Source organism: Stegodyphus dumicola, chromosome 5, assembly GCF_044657685.1.
Source record: "Stegodyphus dumicola isolate Sdum_Otavi_A_Nest chromosome 5, ASM4465768v1".
Lineage (NCBI taxonomy): Eukaryota > Metazoa > Arthropoda > Arachnida > Araneae > Eresidae > Stegodyphus > Stegodyphus dumicola.
The window spans coordinates 147,450,880-147,460,558 of NC_140772.1; the positions used below are offsets into that span (position 1 = coordinate 147,450,880).

Sequence of the window (9,679 nt, forward strand, 5' to 3'; positions counted from 1 at the left end):
TTCTTCTGTGTGTCTACATTATGTAACTGTGGTTCGCCGTTGCAACGTGTCTGTCTTACTGTGATATATTTTGGTGTTTTCATTAAATATAGATGAAAGATATCGTCATGTATTTTTGTGTACCAAATCAAAATCAAATTTAGAGTGATTCAAACGCGTCGAAACAAAAATAGCGTTCGAACAAGAATCGTCAAGTGTTATTACTCGCCTTTCGAACTTCGCATTCGTATCGTTAATCGCTTCGTAACATTCGTCTCCAAAGGGTTCAGTTACTGAGTTCAGTCCAAAGGGTACGTCATCAGCGTTACGCAAGCCATGTGGCCTAGACTGATTTGGAAATGACCAAGTCCAGAAAAGTTATTACCGTTTCTAGAATACGGTGAGGAAATACGCAAATTAAATAGGAGGAGTTAAGAGGTAATAGATAAATAAAATTATAAAGCTAATTTCCATATTTTTTAATCTTTTATATATACACTGCTCGCCAACGTAAATGCAACACCCTGAAGGAAGCATGCAAATAACATGAAATTTACAACATGCATTAGCGGAGGTGAAATATGCAAATGATTAGAATTTCAGCGCAGACCGCACATCACGTGCGCCTGTGATGCCACTTCGAAGTGCTATTTAAGGCTTGGAGTTTTCGACGATTTCAAGTTCCGGAATTATGTTTTTCTTGTGGTTTCTTTAGAAAAAACGATCAATTATGTCTCGTAGTAAACAGCAATCATCGTTTGATCAAGTATCCGAGTTTGACAGAGGAAGGATAGTGGCCTACCGAGAGTGTGGATTAGCTTTCAGGGAAATCGGTAGTCGTGTTGGATGAAACCAAACAACTGTAATGCGGATATGTGACAGTTGGATGCAGGAGGGTGCGACGGACCGACGTGTTCCATCGCATCCACCTCAGTGCACCACTTCACGTGATGACAGAAACATTGTGAGCATGGCAGTGACGGATCGCTCAGTTACATCACGAACCATAGCACAGCACATTCAGTCTGTAACGCATCATTCAGTGTTTGCGCGTACCATTCGACGTCGTTTACAGCAGAGTGGTCTGTTCGCAAGATGTCCATTGCTTCGTCTACGCTTGACGCAGAACCAGAGACGTCTCCGCCGCCAATGGTGCGATGAAATAAGGATGGGGACGGCAGAATGGAATGAAATTGTCTTTACTGACGAGTCACGCTTCTGTCTGCAACACCACGATGGTCGGATTCGAGTCTGGAGACATCGTGGAGAGAGGATGCTGAACAGCTGCACACCGCCACACTGGTCCTGCAAGGGGTATTATGGTATGGGGTAGTATTGGATATCACTCTCGCTTTCCTCTAATACGCATTGCCGGTACTTTAAACAGCCAGCGCTACATCTCTGAGGTGTTGGAGACAGTTGTCCTTCCTTACCTTCAGGGCTTGCCCACAGCCATATTTCAACAGGATAATGCGCGACCACACGTGCACGCATTGTCCAAGTTTTCTTCGTCAATCGCCAGATTGAATTGCTTCCCTGGCCGGCTCGCTCTCCGGATCTTTCGCCGATTGAAAACATGTGGTCTATGGTTGCTGAACGATTGACCCAGATTACATCCCAAGCTGCCACACTAGATCAACTTTGGCAACGTGTGGAAGCTGCTTGGTCTGCCGTACCCCAAGAACACATCCAAAGTCGCTTTGAAGCAATGCCGAGGCGTGTGGCAGCGGTGATCTCCAACAATGACGAATACTCTGGCTACTGATTCTGGAAGGAACCACACTTCACAGAAGTCTATAAATTTAATCATTTGATACTTGGTCGACATGTTATCTACTAAATAAATTTTGTTGTGACACCTCTTGTCTTTCTTGGTGTAGCAGTTTGGGTAGCTAGTAGTGTATATATAGAGAGAGTTTTCAGAATATGACAGCGGAAAAAATTCTACACTAATTTATACTTTTCCTAAAGGTTGTTATTAACACCTCTATTCTCATAATGAAAATTTAAATTTATTTCACAGTTTTCTTAAAATTTATTTTAATTTATCAGAAATAAAAATTGAAATTTTGAAGCATGTTTAATATCAAAATCGTTAAAGAAATAAAATAGAGGAAATAACTGGAAAAATTCTTTCTGTCTAGAAAAGTAGTAAGAAGTAGTCAGTTCTTCAAAAAGTGCATTTTTAACATTATTCAAGATTCATTACTATAGAATGAAAGTCAATAACTACTTAGCTTTGATAAAATATTCTAGACAGAAGAGTTTCTGTCAAATATTGAAAATAACCATTGAATGTATAGCATTTCTGCAGTTATACGTAAGTAAATACATGCATATATAGATGATATGCAATTAATGCATGCATATAGAGATGAAATGCATACGTAAATAAATAATATGTAATATTTAGATGTTAATGACAGAGATGAATAATGATATAGCAGTAATCACGCCCAATTGAGCACATACTATGTTTTTACAACAACAGTATTGACACAATATTTATACAGACATATAATAATTTAGATGATGATGATGTACAACTTAGTGACTGAGTGATGATGCACAAAGATGAAGTGACAGTCATGTTTATTTGAAAAAATACTTTGGCACAGATACACACAGCTTAATGGACATATAATGTGCTCCCGTCCTTGATCACTTTTGTGGCTGTTAGCATTTTTTATTTATTTGAAGCAAGGAAAAGAAACAGCAAAAAGCTTGCCGTCAGATAAGCAAAGAAGGAAGACCAAGTTTCTGATATAAAGACCTGGCTCAGGATAAATAAATCTGGTTCGTTTTCATTTTGATGGTTAATTTAATTTCTCAGATATTAATACTATTATTGGCTGAAACGCTATGTAAGTCCTTGCGTCATTAGTATTAGTAAGAATGACACAGCAACAATTAATTTGGAAATAAAGCAGTTTAGAGATATTTTTAAAACATGTGTCCTTTTTACTCCCTTGTACGAAGTAAAAAGGAAGTATTGTATTCGGGAAAAGTTTCAAGCATCATATTTCAACGAAAATATCCATTTTTACTACTATCGAATGCAATTTAACGATGCTTTTGCGTGACATCTGTACGTAAGAACAAAATAAAAGACTCATTTACCCCCAAAAAATTATAAAAGGATTTTAAATTAATTCTGAAGAGAATTTTCCTTGGCGTTTTTTGAGTTATGCGGGATACATACGTATCCCGCATAACTCAAAAAACGAGTAACCTCAGAACGTTGAAATTTTGTATATAGGACTGCTATAACATGTAGATGTGCACCTCGTATTTTTGTTGCAATAGAGCGCACCAAACGTATATAAATATATGTATATATATATATATATATATATATATCCACTCTGTTACCCGGCTGAATGATCTCAGTTTCCTTACACTTATATGTTTGTAAATTGTGCATTTTTTGCTTTAAAAATGATTGAATTACGTTGTTCTTATCTTCCGTTTAAGGTTTCTAGGCCTTTAGTAAATCTGCATGCAATATTTGTGGAGTTATCAGCAATTTAAAACTTGTTTAAGGGCGGCTAAGAATAATTAGTTTTGCGATAGCCGCCATGTTTGTTTACATTTTAAACTTGGCAGAATAGCGGATTTATTGCCAATCTAGAAAAACTAAGCTTCGCAACAACAAAGATAACGCCTTCTTTTATATTGCGAATTAAATCGTGCTTAAATACATTCTGGAATTTATTCGAGGAAATAAGTGTTTAAGATTTACTTCATAATTTTTAATATAGATATTTGAGTTTTTGTGTGTTTTTTTGCTTTTTCGGGAAGTAAGAACTGAATTAATTGAAAGAGAAATACTGAATCGTCTGTGAGACACTGTTTCTTTTTTGTTTTGTTTGCTTAATTTCTTTTATATATCGTTTTAGATTTATTATAGTATTTGAATATAACATGTCGCAACGATTAGATAATTTTTCAAATGATATAAATTTTGTGCATTCTGAGTTATAATATGAACGAAATGTAACATGTTAAGTGAACCTAGTGTCAGAGTGTCGCTATGGTAAACAAATATAGTGAATTTTAAAGAATGCATTTATTCTATTGTGGTTTATGCGCTATTGACGAAGTGGATTAAATTCAATCCAATAAGTTTAAAAGAAATGCAAACAAATATGCATATAATTTAATATTCCGTGCAAGGAAGTCATGTGGTGTACACATCAGATTTTTTTTAGGATAGAAAACATTAACAACCAGATTATAAAGAAGGGTTAAGAATCTACTCTAAATTAACATGAGTATTTGTTATTATTTATTTTTTTTATCTTATAGGCGGGCACATGTATAAGAAAGAGAAAAAATATGTAGAGATAATATCAATTAAAAGTGGTAAACTATCTTACTGGATGTCACAAATTCAAGACAAATGCATCAACTAAAACACAGAAGCAAAACAAAAAATCTTTGTCTTAGTCTTGGATATTATTTTAAACACAGGGAAATGGTCTAAAAGTATGTTTTGATTTTTCCTCACCAAAAGAAAAAAATGAAGGCAATAAAATTAACATTCGGTGATTTTTTTTTTTTTTTTTTCAGTTTTCGAACAGTGTATAATAATTTCAAGATGCAAAACTTAAAATAATTCGTTGGTTGAAAGTTTTGTAGCATATTTTCTTTCGCAATTTTGAAAAATAAAAATATGTCTTTCATTTGCTATGATAGTATGCTATGGAACTTCCTACAGAGAAAGTTGTAAAACATTTCTTCTACGAGCTTTACAATTATAATACAAAATCTAACTTTTCACCTAATTTAAACATACATGCAACATATTGAATGCTAGGAAGGAAAGCAGCGGAAATCTTAATTTGGACCACTCATAGAGAAAAAATGAGTTTTGATATGTCATTCAAAGCTTTTAATTCGGGTAAATATACATATTTCAACTAAAATTATGCTATAAATCACCTACAAACATATAAATATTATTTCATCAAACTAAAATGTGAGTATAGAAAAGAGAGATACCTGGAAATTCTGACGAGAAGCGATGCACTGGAGTTGAAAAACAAAGCGACTTTGAGTATGTTATCAGCTGAAATGGAATGACATCTACTGAAATGTAGCTTATCTTTCGAAACTTTCCATGCTTTGAATCTAAATTAAAGTTATTGAATTTATCTCTATCTTTCTAATTTGTCTGAATACAGTTGAATTTATCTCTATCTCTATCTTTATAAATATTATTAAGTATATTTTATTTATGAAATGCCTGGCCATTGACCATCAGGTCATTAGGTAAAATTAAATATATAGAGGTTATCTCTCTATATATACATAAATAAGTGGTGTCAATAGTCTACATAAAATTCATTAGCTCCATAGTTTAGTTTTTATTTATTAATAACGGCCCAGTATAGCATATTGTGTCGAACCTAGTGTGAAAAAAAACAGCTGACATAAACATTTCTCAAACATTTTTCAAATAATATTAACTTCTTTCAGTGGTTCTAAAAAGCCTTTTTAATCAGTTTGAGGTAGACTTATACAGATTTTAACAAATTTCCCATAATAATGCACTAATTGTTGCTTTTCTAAAACTGTCTATTGCAACTTGATCTACTTTATGTGCTGTACAGAATTCTGCTTGTAAACAAAGGCAGTGGTTTGTCTGAATACAGTTATAGAGAAGATTTTATTTTAAATCGGCTAAAAAAATTTAGAATTACATTTTCTGCTAAAGTTGCAAAGGTCTTTACCGGCTGCTTGCATGGGAGTTTTCGTCATGTGTAACGTATTAATACGAGCTAGTTCCCCTTAGAAAGTCCTTCACGAAGGCATCCGTTCATTTTGTATAGTGCCTTAGAAGCGGAACACATAAATAGTAATAATAACCAGCTTACTACGTTGGAAACCAATTGCAGGTAAATCTACCAGTTATTTCCTGATTATATTCTTTTGTAGATTCATAGGAGTTTAAGAAGTAAAGTATGATGTTGGAATATATATAAGCACACAAATAGCCTGTTTTATTAGTTCTATCTAAAATGCAGAGATAATATAAATTTAGAAGTTGAATCGAGAGCTATCTTTCTAATTTTATGATTTAATGAATGCATGCGATTTTAAGATTATAAAATTAAATGTGTAATATTGCATAGGTTAATCATAACATATTTAATCTCTACATATAATAAAAGAAAGAGTCTGTGTCTTTCGTTGGTGCTGCGCTTAAGCTAATACACCCAGGGCTACGAAATTTGGTATATAAGTGCATCTAGACAAGAGCCAGTGTACCTCGAAGCGGTTTTGTTTTTCAAAATTCGAATTAGATTTTTTTTTTAAATTTATCTTTTCGATTTAGAATAGTTTTATTCTTTTAGAAATGTGGTTTAGGCAACAGTTTTTCATTAATTAAAATGAGAAAAAGGAGGGCGATAATTCTGTGCAGTTTTTAAATTTAATGTTTTTCTTGGATACTGGACTTTTGTTGAGAGAAGGCAACGGGAAGTTGGTTAATTTATTTATTAGGATAATTAATATTTTCTGTATTAAGAGATATTGCTTATTTCGTTGTAATTTTGTTATATGTAATATATTTCTTTTGAATTTTTTTTGATGAAGTTGTTCTGTAGAGTAAAATTCTGGGCAGTTTTAAAATTTAACGTTTGGTGTTCCCTTCAGGTATTTTTCGGTACATTTAAAAGGGGGGCCGCGTAGCTGCTAGTTATTTAATATATGAAAAAACATTTAATTGTCATAATCCAGTAAAAATATAATTTTTTAAAATCTTTCTGTTGAATATTTTATAGCTACGATTATCAACTTGTTATTCAAAGCACTTCTCAGATATATAACGAAACATCCATAGAGAGTCGAAGATAATTTCAGAAAGATTGAAAGGAAGCGCAATGAAAACTGAGGAATAAAATATAAAATCTTTAAGTTTTAAAATTTAACTTCAAGATTACATTTATATTTAATTTATTTATTTATTGTTAAATACCAACATGAGTTAAACATTAAAATATTAAAAGGAGATTGTACTAAAATTACAACAACTTCTGTTCCTTCTTTAGTTCTCAAAGGTATGCTGATCAATAACTTATTCTGAACTAGGAATATTACGACAGAAGAGGAAATAGTATAGCAAGCGAGTTTGGATGATGAAAACGATCTTATTTGCATAGTTGAATAAGATGAAATACGGGAAGTCTACCTGCCTAAGGTTAAAAAAAAACTTCTGGTGGAACTTTCTAAAGGAAACTAGCACATATCAACAATGAAGTATGGGAAAGGCTATAAAATCTTCTCTCCAGCATTTCTCTTTTACCGAGATTTAAGCTCCGAAACGGGAACTGCCGATATTCAGCGGATTTAAACCGAACGACTGGTGTGCCCTTTAATCATACAATTGGCACTCGCTTTGTAAACACCCTATTTTATTCTGAGCATTTATTTTTAGTTTTAGAAGCTCTCCTTTCCCTTATGATTTCAGTTTACTGCCAGAATGTAAATTTTAATGACGTGCATGCAAATCTAAGTGAGTTCAGAATCAGTATTTCAGCAGCGGTTTTAAGAGTTTTTAGTAAGAGAGTTAGTTCCGAGTTTATATTGCGTGCTTGAAGAATCTCTATACGTGAATAGTTGGTGCTCAGCCAGTCTTCTGATATTTTAGGCCCTGCTTTGCTGTGTACAGCCGATTTAGCGATTTAGATGAAGCAGGAGCCAGTCGTGCAGCTAATCTTTACTTTTATTGTGATTGTCTATTTTATTTTCTGTTCAAATACTTAGCCACAAATTACATTAGTGGTAAATTGTGACACCGAGTGAGTGCGTTTCTGCTAAGTTTAGTTCAAATAAAAAAGTTTTAAAAATCTTCTTCTGAAGTCATCTGTTCTTCCAAGACCTGCCGAGAATTCGCTATTTAGTCTTTTCAGTAGGGTCTACAGCAGCGTATATCAACCTTTCGACTAACGCGTACCGTCTAAATAAAAACTGAAAAACTTAAGTACCACCGCTACATTTTACAATGATTATTTTGCAATTTCTCTATCTCTCTCAATCAATTAACTAATGAGGCGCACATCTGGAATTTACAGACAAATTCTAGTTTCCGACTACGGTCCAAAATGGTTATTTGAGCTTAATAAAGCTTTTCTGCAAGCCCCGATGTTGTCAAAAAACGATCTTGTTCCAGCATGATCTTAACAATATCGTCATTGACCAAAGATGGCCATCCCGAGCGTGGAATGTGTCTTATCATTAAGATCAAAATCACCTGCTTCAAATTTTTTCAAACATGTCCTTCACATACTCTCTTTTTCCCCTAAATTTGGACACCCTTCTGTGGTATTTCTTCCTTTTTGGAATTCGTACAAAATACAGTGTCGTAAATGAACTTTATAAGAAATCATGTTTACACAATCACGTCTAATTTAATAACGACATGAGACATTTTTGTTTCAGTTAATTTAAATGAGTACAGATGTGTAAATACAATGATAAAGAGAGACGGCGATATATGTTTCAAATGAACATTTGTCAGCATGTTAAAACTTATCTTTATAAATAGGATCATATTCATCATAGTCATTTCAGTAGCTGTAAAAAATAAACATAAATATTGATTTAAAAATAACTTTATGTTAAAAAGTTATTTAGTATTTATCGCAATGAATATTTATATATGTAAGATTTGTTTTGAGAGATTTGCCTTTATAAGCGGTTTGTAAGGAAAATCTTATATTAGAAAAAGGCAAGAGAAACGTGGTTGCACTCAGCTGATGAATGTTTATTAATGTTTAACAATGTCTTTACCCGAAACAAGGTATTTGTTTAATTTCATGAGTTGATTAATTTTGTTAATTTTATTGATCACTGTTGTGCAAAGTTTGAGTTATGATGTAAAAACAATAGAATAACTGACACACCTTCTTTTAATGTTGATTTATTAGTCTAAAGGGGAACTTTGACCTGAAGGACTATTAATTTCGTTTTGGCATTTGCGTTAAAAACTATAAACGGCGAATCACGTTTCAAATTGTTACCACCAAATATTATCGCCCTATATTATATTTAAAGAAATTAAATAATGAAGAATCTGCATGAATGTCTGTATGTTTCTCGCATTGTGAAGAAACGTCGGTACCTAGAACCATCAAAATTTGAATAACGTAATCTTCCAAAGAATATCGGCATGTGGAAGCCCTAATTGGAATTTGTTTTATTACCGCTTTCATATTTTGTAACACTTCAACGAATTTTTGATTAAAAAAACTAAACGATTTCAAAGCGAGCAATGGCAACATTGTACCCCCCCCCCAAAAAAAAAAACTTTTTTATCTTCAACGCGCAAGACTCTGTGTCGGAAATTCTTAAGATATGCTCATTTCATAATTATTTTGGGATTTTGCTGTTGGACTGAATTTTATGGTTTGAGTACGTAGAACATGATATTTAAAAAATAAAGGTAACACACAAAACTTAAAAAAAAAAACGCCCCTTTGGACATATTTAAAATCTGAAACCTTTTAGATTTTTTTATTATTATTTAATTTTGTTTAATTTTCCCTTGCTCATATCGCCAGGTTTCAAAATGTATGTACAGCTTTAAAGCTGGATTTATTTTTTACTTTTTAACTTTACGATTCTCATTTCCATACAATTCATACCGCAGCGAGTTTCACGCGTTCGCTTATTCCATTTTTTACAGAACTGGGAG

At 33.0% G+C, this 9,679-nt stretch overlaps 1 protein-coding gene across 1 annotated transcript in view; it reads right to left on the reverse strand.

Annotated features, from left to right (window-relative positions):
* LOC118195026 (sulfotransferase ssu-1-like) overlaps window positions 1-5,125 on the reverse strand; it is a 41,015-nt gene extending 35,890 nt beyond the window's left edge. The window contains exon 1 of the mRNA XM_035366259.2: window positions 4,984-5,125. The gene's annotated coding sequence lies outside the window, so the exon portion shown is untranslated. The remainder of the gene's footprint in view (window positions 1-4,983) is intronic.
* Between the last annotated feature and the right edge of the window lie 4,554 nt (window positions 5,126-9,679).